Raw genomic sequence first — 11,405 nt, 5'->3', positions numbered from 1 at the left:
TTAAACTAGAATAAAGCTATAAAAGCTAGCAAATAAGTTTCACATGTGGGTCTCACACAGACTAATGGAAAAAACTAAAATGAATGCTAGTTAACATTGCCTATTGATAAGCCCATTCTCAGGGTTTAGATAGTATGAAAGAGCAACACGGCAGTTCTCCCTTAGAACACAGCAGTTGTATCCAAGCCTAGTTGTTTGAAAATAAGATGAGGAATACAGGCTGACACATGGCAAGTTAGACACTCAGATGCCTTCACTGTCTTCCAGAAGAAGCAATTGTGATACTAATGCATGGCTGGGTCTTCAGTTCTTCATTTCAGCCTCTTTATCAGAGCACACATGCACCCCCTGCATACTCATCATTCCACACTTCCACTAGGAAATGCATTCTGAAGACAGAATTTTTGAGGCAGGTTTCATCACTGCAGGAAAAATGACACTGGAGTTGATTCAATCTGGCCAGAAAAAACTGTATTACCACATGTTTCCCAGTGACATACTGAACACATGAACATATGTACTGAGCACATGAACTGAGCAAATTATTACACTTCTGCAAATGAAAATTGCCTCTGAGAACTGCTTTTTCCAACCATGGACTTTGAATTCTTGATTATTTTAGTTTCTTATTAATACAGAACAATGGTGAAGCTAGAGATCAAATTACAAGTTTGTTCTATGCAATCTTCATACACTTTGAAACATTACAAGGTAATGATAGAACCCTGATGATGATTCATTTTAAGTTTTGATTCACAGTGTTTACTTCTTTAACCACTATTGTCTGGGTGATGAACTAAACAAAAAGCAACCAAAATAGCTGAAAACTGCTTGAAGATACAGACTGGGAAAATAAGTCCACAATTAAAATAATGATGGGACAGCTAAAAAGTTTAATGATACAGATTATGGGTTAGACTGCTGGACTATTAGAAGAGATCTCTACATGTGAATGCACGTAGTACTTAATGAAAGAAATGCCAGTAGATGGCACTCAGAAGTATGTAACATTCTTCAGTTTTGTCATATCTCTAAAACCTGCTATTACTGTTCATGACCAATGCTTTTCTTTATGCATTTTTTAGCATCAGTGGTAACAAAACCTTTACTTTTTAGGTTCATTACGTATACACAGAAAACAATCAAGCATTCAGAGAGTACACTACTCAATATATATAATGGCATTACAGTTCATATTAGAAAAATTTAGGACTACATATACAAGCGAATTATCTATACAGACTTTTTTACTCTGTTCTCTCATTTTGAAAAATCTACTGGCAAAATTCTGACCTAGTGGCCTAACAAGTTAATGTGATTTGCCATTTCACTAGGCTTGGATGCCATCTTCATTAACGTGCTATGGTTATATCAAGTAAAATATAAACCAAATTACCAAAGTCTCTGATTTGTTTCAGTGACTCAGCTTTCTTTCTGCATGCCATTTTTTTAAAAATAAAACATTGCCAATTTAGCAAATGTTGACTTTGATCATTAAATTGCATTACAAGCTTGTTCCCATGTATTAAGTAGCAAGATTCAAGATCAAAAACTCCTTAAAATAATGTAGACTCACTGATCATGTCTAGGGGTAGATAATTCCATTGTTTCTAACCACGGAGATTAAAGTTACAAAGGGAGCTACAGCCTTCCAGGTAACTTGAGTCTGTGCCATGGAAATCTTTACATGCCGCTGCAATAACCTTGATACTGTATTCAGTGAAGAGACATTGCAGAAAGTGGAGCCCCAGAGTTATATGCTCATGGGTACTAAGGCATTGGAAAATGAGTAAGAGATGAAATTCACCCTATGAAAAATAGACCATATAGAATACCAAATTAAATATAGACTTTTTGGAAAAAAAACCCCACAACACAAAAAACCCACCGCAGAATTTAAAGATAAATATTGAAGAAAAATCAAAAGAGATCATTAATAAATGAGAATGCCTACATGCTAAGTTGAAGAAGGATGTAAAGCTTACATATTGTTCTCCTAAAGGCTGCTTAGAATGCTAGTTAAATGCGTTCTCCCAATGACCCCTATAAAAATGTTTTACCCCTTAAAAAATGCAGCATAAAAATAATTTTGCTTTCTTTCCACACATAGGAGTAGTATAAAACAGCCAAAGGAAAGCCACAATATGCTTTGAATTTTATTGAAGAGGATCTGGATTTTCAAAAGCTGGATTCAACATTCTGTCTATAAAGTGATACTCTGCTCCCTGGGGCTTAACCTTGTCTCAGAATTGCAAAGGTTATAGCTACACTAAGATCGTAGTGTAGGTTGCTGACAAAATACAGTAGAACTAGCTTTAATTGAGGACAGCAAGAGAATAGCAGTTCAAATATTTGTGGAGTAAATAAATACATATCCAGGGTGTTCTATGCTGAAGCCCGCATGACCATCATCAGTGAGTAAGGACAAAGAGGGACCTTTCTTATTTCCACAGTGAAGTATGCACCAACCCCATGCAGGGATCTACATATACCACCAAAGCTAAGAGGCTCTGACTCAGATTAGCGAACAAAAGCCACTCTCATGATAACTAGTGACTAAAGCATCCCATCTAGTATCTGATGGTTCCACATCAAATACAGTCATATAAACCATGCAGAACACAACTGAAATGGAGGTTTAAGTTCTTAACAAAATTATTGATGTTACGTGTTAAACAGGAATTCAAATTTGGAGGTCTCAGTAATGACTTTCACTTTTATACTAATTTAATTATGAGATATCTTTGTTCATTTCAATGATCAATCCACAACCTCAACTGTCCTACCAGTGTAGAAAGGAATCTAAAGGACAGGTGAGCAGAAGTGTAAGACATTTGTGACTCTGCTGATGCACTAGCTAAGCATTGTGTCAGAATGAGAAGCAGCGGGTATGGGAATTACAACAGCAATGCAAGCCATCTTCCTGAGGGGACAGCTCCATCCCACCTAATCATATATGCCTGACTGCTTCCGAAAGAGCTCTATTCTGCAAAGGCCTGTGTGTTCGATTTCATTTATCCTTAAATAGGTAACATACCTTAGCTCTCAGAGCTTGTAGGATTATGCTGTCAGATGAACTATATTAAAAAAAATCTGTCAATTGTACTTCTTTTAGTCTAAATTCTTGCATAAAAATCAAAGCATTTTTATGTAGTTTTATTCAGCCATGGTTTGATTCCTGCAGGTTATAGTCAAGTAAAACATGTAGCTACTCCCCTCTCACTTAACAAATAAGCAAAGATGCTAAAATTACTTCTATTCCACAACTGAATAAAACAATCGGTTTGACAGCAATCTAGCAATTTAATTACAGGAAATGTACTGCAATGCAATGCATACACATAGGGTTTAAAGAGGAAAACAGAATCAGTAAATCATTTCACTCAATAAACAACAACAAAAAATCTTAATTGTCCAGTTAGTACTGATGGGACTATAAAAAAACCCCTGCAACGTTCAATGCAGACAAAGTGGTTTCAGTTCAATGTAATTTCTTTGCGAACTGTAAAATGGTAAAGAAAATTGCTAAGATATATTTCCTTATTTGTAATTCCATGTATGATGTGTAAGAAAATGGTAGTTAGCCATGATGTTGAAAGAAGTAATTACGATTTTCCAGGCAAAACTTTGAAAGAACTGCGATTTCCCATGTTTCTTTCACTATCTTAAATCAACTATGATTTAACACATTGAGAAAAAGGACAAATGATACACCACAGAGGAATGACTGCATACACAGCAATAACAGGTGATATATACAGATTTCTAGCATGGGATATGACAGGAAGCTACTGTAAAAACAGGACAAATACCCCAAGATCTTACTCCAGAACCTTATTCTTGAAGTAGAATAGAAATAGTAACTGAGGGACACAAAAAATGGTCAGGGAGAGTTCACAGAAAACATTGCAGCAGTCAACATGGAAAATATTGGGTCACAACACAACAGCTGTTCAGCTTTTGTCAAGTTTTTCATGAGGCTCAAGGAATTGGAAAGATTTATGAAAGGATTTGAGGAAAGTCAATTAAGAAAGTGAATAAAGTAGATGAACTGGGACTATAAAGTTAATTTTATTAGGTACATATTTAATGTTCCTGTTTAAGTGAAGAAATGGTAAGAACATAACTGGTTTGATGTGTTACCCTCACATTGTTTGATATGTATTTTTTCTTCCAACTGTTTCCTTTTGTTTAACTCAGAGTATGAGACCCTCATCAGAGAAATGTTTTACTTCACCATTGCTTCTTGTCAACACATTAAACCACTTTTGTAAATGGAGCTCCATTTTAATGTTAGGTTAGGTATAGCTCCAAAATCTTCATAACTTTCTCGTTAAAGCGGTATGTAGAAAAGAAATGTAGACATACAGATTTCCAGAAACAAAGAACGCAGTTGTAAACCTCCTCTTAAATTGGGCTGTCACAAGGGTCTCCCTTCAGTTTCCTTTCAATCTAACATGAGTTATCTCTACATCTACTTCCACTTTTAAAAAAAATTATGTCTGGGGTCTACTTTACAAACCACAGTAAATGAGCAGAATAATCAATATCTTCCAGGAGGGTTTTAAGAATCAAAGCAGGGTGTGTTAACCAAGGAACCTAGCCATCCAAAAACCAATGTGTGATTTGGCTACCACATCTAAGGTATTTCTTATCAAAGTATCACATCTTTTGCTAAGATCAATTCACTTAATCCATTTTGTTCCTTCTGGAGATTTTATTTAGCTTTGCTCTGTTTTGCAGAAATTTTCAGAAGGGCAAGCACTTCAGCTGTTTTCTGTTTAGCTCTTAATATGACTTTCAAGATCATTTGTATTATATTGTGGGTAGCATGTCTTGAATTGGGACCTCCCTTTGCTACACAGTGTGCAGACACTGCGAAGATGACTGTCTTTACCCCAAATCATGCCAGCATAAATTAACCTTCCATAAAATCCCTCTTCCTGTAATTTTATGTGCTTCAGCATTGATTACTCTCTGAAGAACAATCATCTCAGAGTGTCTAGAATGGGGAAATGACATCGATATATCAGCTAATGTTTTGGGAGAATGTTTGTATACAGAGGCTATGCTGGGGTGAAGGATATAAAAAGAACAAGTGTGTGTGAGAGAGATGTCTTTAAATTTTAGAGATGAGAACTGTTTGTATACAAATACTGGAAAAAAATGTGAGTGAATGTCTTATGTACTCCATCCTAGTCATTTTAACTCAGAGAAATTGACTGGAAAATCAACTCATGTAGTAAATTGGGTTAGCAGATAATAACAATACAGATTTTAAATGTGTTTCATCATTCTGAACATGTCTAGATTACAGCAGCTCTGGTTTCACTATAATTATAAATCTGCACTTTTCCATGTTGCATATTGTATTCTGGATTCTGCATTCAGAATTTAATTGTCCTGTGAACTCTGTCCTAGGGAGTTAGTGTGCAAATCTGTTCTTTCATCTCTTCCTGCTTCTTGCTGCTAGTGCTAACGTTGTGGGTTAAAGCTCTGCCTTCCATACAGTTTATGAGGTAACTGGATAAATATTCAGATAGCATCAGATCTAGCAAGAGAAAGCACCAATTATTCCCATTAACTGGGATATATATTCAAATCTTAGAACTTCAAAAATTAGGCACCTATGCTGATATCCACTGGGCTTTTTGGCCCAGTTTAACCCCAATGGGTGCTGGGAGAACTCAGCACTTCTAAAATCCAAGTCAAGCTTCCTACATACAGATTAATCATCTAAATATTGGTAACAAAGTAGTCTCAACCCATTAGAAATTGAAGTCTACTAACAATCACCTAGATGCTGAGAGCTAAATAAATAGCTAGGTTTTTACCTCTCATGTTGATAGACTCTATAGATCACACTCTTCCATTGGCATCAAGAGAAATTCAAGCAGTCATTGACATGTGAGCAGAGTCAGACATTTACTGAAATTTTCCTCATAAATGTTTTAGTGGGACCAATCAGTAATAACTATATATAAAAATATCTATATAATTTTATTTTAAAAGCAAGATATTAACAATGCTAAATAGCACTTGAATCCCTTAACATTTTACTCAACTTTAATAAGTGGCTGTTATATTTTTTTATTAAAACAAAATTTAATCCCAGACACATGTGTTACTATCAAGTCACAGACTAAGTTTTAATAGACAAGTTTTAAGCCCCTGAAAGCTGGGATTTATAATAGAAATGCAGACTAACTGCCATGAATAGAGCCATATAATATAAAAGAACTATTACTGAAGGACACATTTTTTATGACTAGCTCCTTATTTCAGCAACTTTTTCTTTCAAGTATCCCTTCTATAGTGGAATAATTTTGTATTCAGCAGTAATCTTCATGAATTCACTTGGTATTCATGTAGATGTCACATGTATTTCCACTGATTTTGCACTGCTGTTTAGGATTAGTTAATGGGCACTTAAAATAGAGTGTTACCCCCGTGGGAGTAAAATAACTTCAATCTTGGTGCACATATTTCCAAGTTGAAGTATAAATGATCACATTATATTGAGCACAGCTCAGTCAGTTGTTGGCTTTTCAAATAATATGCCAACAGCCTCTTTAAAAAAATAAGGGAGGGCAAGTGGAGAGGTAGCCTTTTATATCAGAGAAAACACCACTTATGAATAAAATAGTTGCTAAGTCTATAAGTACAAGGAGACAGATGCTGCTGTAAATCAGTCTGGCTGCACTGTGGTCAATGAGGCTGTGTTAATTTACAACTATTTGTGAGGATATGTTTTGTTCAGTTACTTTCTGATTGTGATGGCTAGTCGACAAGCAATTATCTTTTATAGTGGGTTCAGTCATTTTACTTGTTTTCTACCTTTCTTATTTGTGTGTATTACAGGGGCAGCAAATATACTTTACAGCCAAGGAAAATGCTCTCACTTGTGATTCATTGATTAGTTCTTATGATCTGAATTCAAATATGATGAGAATTCTTTTCAGGCAACTCAAAATAAGTAAAGAACATAAATTTATCTCCCAACACGTTTTCTTAATAAATACTGTATATCACCAATAACTACTAGTTTGCCTCAAGCTTTTTGCTCTTCTATTGAATGGTACTGCAGAAAATTAATACAAGAAATGTAACAATTCTGATATTCCTTTAGTAAAAGATTTTAAGGCTAGTTGTTTTAAGCACTGCAGATGCAGTCTTTAAATAGGTCATCATTAAAGACCAGAACATTCTAACAGTTTGTGAAGTGCCATTTAAGATGTCAATACAAATTCTGAAATAACCTTTTAGTTTACAGTTCAAATTCCCTGATGAATAGTCCAGTACTCATAATATTCAGGTTTACAGAAGGGGAAGGATGGTTTAACAACAGATATCCTAGGCACTGTAACCTTCCTGCATGTGGTTACATGTGTTCTTGCATGCTGTGGGGCTCAGTAAAGGTGGGTGTCTTGCCAAGCTCAGGGAAGGCAGATACCATACAGGATATAGGGCAGATACCATACAGGATATATGGAAGATGCACAGCCTTGTTTTCAGGGGCAGTGGCTTTTCAGGGCAGGAAGGCACAGACAGGCAGATTTCTGATTTTGCTTTTCAACATGTACTGCAAGCCAGCTCCTCCCTTAAGTTCCTGTGTCTATGAAGAGAGGCATATGTACTCTAGCTTGAGCATATCTACCTTAGGTCTGTGAGTGTGTGGGAACTACTGGAAATATTCAGGTCTGTTAGTGACCGACGTACAGTTGATGGTGGCTTCCCACATTGCCAATCTTTGCTCATGAGGACCTGCCTCTGAACTGCCCTGGCCAGTCTTTAGTGTACCAAGGACTACTGCAGCGCTCCAGCAAAAGGGCATCACCTTTTACTTAACTCCTGTTTGGAGTACAGGGAAAGGAATGATGCTATTACTAAACTACCCAAGTTGACCATGGCCTGACAAGGCATCACCCTACCTCTTACACCCTGACTACCTTCCCTCTGTCTAGATTCTGGTTTTAGTTTCCACATTAAGAGTCACTGCTGACATGAATAAGGGGGACAGGGGGGAATATAAGCATTTATTAATGCTTTGTGCTGAATTTCAAATGATCCCAAGGAATGTGGATGCTAGATGCCCATTAGAATTAATAGGAATTGGCATCCACCAAGTCTCTGTGGTTTTGATATCTCAGCTTTAACATTCTGTTTGTTTGTTTGTTGGCTTGTTTGAAGTGCGTGTACCCTGAGCTGCATACTGCTGCTAAGATCTAACATTGTTTTCACCAAGACATGATAACTGTTTCTGTATTTGCACTGATCTTTTCTTTTTTATCACCCTGCACACCTTGGGTCAATTCTACCCCAACAGTTCATTTCAGACCACAACTGTTTTAAGCTGACTCTGTTTCTTCTCTTAATAGAGCAGCCTAGGGAATGTCATTGTCCCAGTGTTTTGTTACTAGGATCCTGTCATCAGTTTACACGTTTGATAGATGAAGCTATGGAGAATTGTAATATTATTCATATTCACACCCCTGAGAGATACAAACTGCAAATTGAGACAGGAAACTTTGAAAGCTCTCCCAAGAGGCAAAATCACTTCTTTTTGCTGCTGATTATAAAGAAGATTGGCTGGCAGATGTTAATATTGGCAGTTACTCTCTGACAAATTTTCTCTAGGTACGGCTAATCAATTTTTGCTGCATGGAATGAGAAATGGAGCTTGAATATTCAGATGTCTAGACATGTAAATACATTACTTTTATAAATAGATTTAAATGATTAATATCTATGAAAAAATAAACATGAAAAATGGATAAACTAGAAGTGTTGGGTGAAGATTCATGGACTATTTAGATGATGGATAGCAAAACTTGTCTATACGTTAGAAGGATGAAATGACCTATGCAGTTATCACATAGGTATTTATAGACACAGGTCTTTCTAAGAAAACTCTCTTAACTTAAAAATTCTCTGGCCCTAAAGACAGTTTAAGGGCTGTTAGTTGAAACAGACTTGTTCTAGACAGAGATATTATCAACGTAATAAGGATAATGCAGTTTGATGCATTAACACTGTAGAAATAGATGCTTTCTCTGTGCAGGGTCCTGCAAATACTTAGACTAATTTAATAGACCCAAATGAGATGCTCTGAAGGCTAAGGTTTTGGGGAGTGGCAGAAGTGATCCCAAAATTGCAACATGATTATACCATTCATAAATGTTCTTACTTCATGGCAATTGAGTACAATTCTCTGGAGGAAAAAGATGAAATTTCCTCCCTAGAGATTAGCCGTATCACCACAGTGACCATTCCCTGATGCGTTATTAACTGCTTTGATCTGCCCATGGGAGAAGCTTATAACACTATCATGCATCCCCAACCAAGCTACCCTGATAGTTTTACACACCAAATCACATCAGATTCCTGTAAGTGACTCTGACAATCCCTGGCGGACTGCCATAGAGCAATAGTATTATCTCCAGGTAACACAGAAGATACTACCTGCTTTACCAGCATATCTGCTCACTTAGCTATGGTAATATGATTAACCTTATTATTTCTGAATCAGTCCACTGTGGCAAATGATGTAGCACCATATGGCTTTCTGAGAATGAAAGCAACATGTCTGTGTGGTGCAAGAAATTTTTCTGGATGGGTGGGTGAATTATGTATTATGATTCATAGTTAAATACCAACCTAAAAGAAAATTATTTCTATGGAGACTATTTAGACTGTTTCTATATTTTATAAAAGGCAATGGATCAAAGAAGAAGTCTGAAGCAGCAATGTGTACTTAATGACCTGTTCCAAGGAGTAAATTATGGCTGGAATTGTCAGGGTATTAAACTTAGTAAAGCAGAGCTTAAGCAACAGGGATGGAAATTTTCAAAATATAGTTCATTCTTTTACAGTGACACAATAGTAAAATAAAGGAACCTCTGACAATATGATTTATTGAAGAAACTAAACAAAAAATGTTGGAGCTGCTGTGTACCAAAGTTATTTAGCTGTTCTATTACTTTTAATGAATAGCCAAGATCAGTGAATATATTCAGCGAGATAAGGCTCAGTGCATTTCTGATAAGGGGAGAAAGGTAAAAAAGGAAAACCTGCATCAATTTTTCATTCAGAGATTTATTTACTGGAGGTTTATATATATAAAATCCCAAACAAGCAACAAAATGAAACATCCTTTTTTCTCTCTGGTCCTTTTATCCATTTAGAACCAAGGTCTGACTGGAAAAATAAATTTGTGTGATAATGTTTCATGAAAAGGTCAGATAAAAATCAGATGAGAGTTTCAGAAATTCACAGGTGTTTGTGATATGTTTCTCTGTTCTCAATGGGACATGAGGCTAAGACAAATCATGGCCTTTACTTGTAGCAAGCGGCTAAGAAAGGCATTTTACAGCAATTTTACCTGAGCAATGACCTATGGGTTAATCAGTAAAGGACTATCATTTTTATTAGGGCTAAGCCTTCAGTGACTGAACAAGCCTGAGCACATGGTCTTGCTGTCCTCAAATTGTGCTGTATATAAAGACCATGATGGCATTCACAATCTTGGCTTATTTTGCCAATTTAAACACTTGTAGCTTTACCACTGTTAATAAGGGTGAGGACATGACCTGCCTCTTTCCCAAAGATGAGAGAACTATATATTTTTTTGTGTGGACCTACTTGGAAGTGGAACATCCATTTCCTTGTATCATATTTTCTTCTTTCCCTGCATCCCAGTGAAATACTTGTTGCAGGTGCTAGGGAGAGTAACAGAAATGAAGCATTTCTGTTGCTCTTAGATGCACAGCTGCATGGGATGTTCCATGAGCTGACTCAAAAATTATTAACAATGAATTTTTTGGTGACAGCTGAAAAAATACATCTGTTAGAACTCATCTGGGCCTCCTAAAAATATAAGTGTGTATAAACATATTACACTAATAACTGTTTTAAAACTGTTAAAAGATAGCACATTGATGATTAATTTAACGAACTACTACATACTATTAATTTGATGACTAAAAGCAGCACTGATCACAATTTTAGGAATATATAATGGCTCTCTTTTCAGACTGAAACCACACAGTTCCTCAGGTACTGTACATTTATATAATGAAAAGATAATCTTTGCATGAAGTAGAAGAGGGATGGTTTTAGTAAGAGTAACAGGAACAACAGCATTATCAAGCTCTTTACACAGAATCATAGTAGATAGAATTTATAAGGAAGAGTAAAAGAAGGGCACTACAGAAACTTCATATACTTTCACAGGGATGACATTCCAGGCATGGAAAGAAACAAAATGCTTGTGGGAAATTCTACTAAAAATCTCTTAAAGCTGGCATCATTGGTGAAACAGAGAGAGAATATGATGACAGCATGTAAGATCTGAATAGACTTTATTAATAATCCATTAAAAAGCCTCATAAATATACAAAAACCTA

The sequence above is a fragment of the Strix uralensis genome, chromosome 18 (assembly GCF_047716275.1).
Source record: "Strix uralensis isolate ZFMK-TIS-50842 chromosome 18, bStrUra1, whole genome shotgun sequence".
Taxonomy (NCBI): domain Eukaryota; kingdom Metazoa; phylum Chordata; class Aves; order Strigiformes; family Strigidae; genus Strix; species Strix uralensis.
This window is presented reverse-complemented; position numbering follows the sequence as displayed.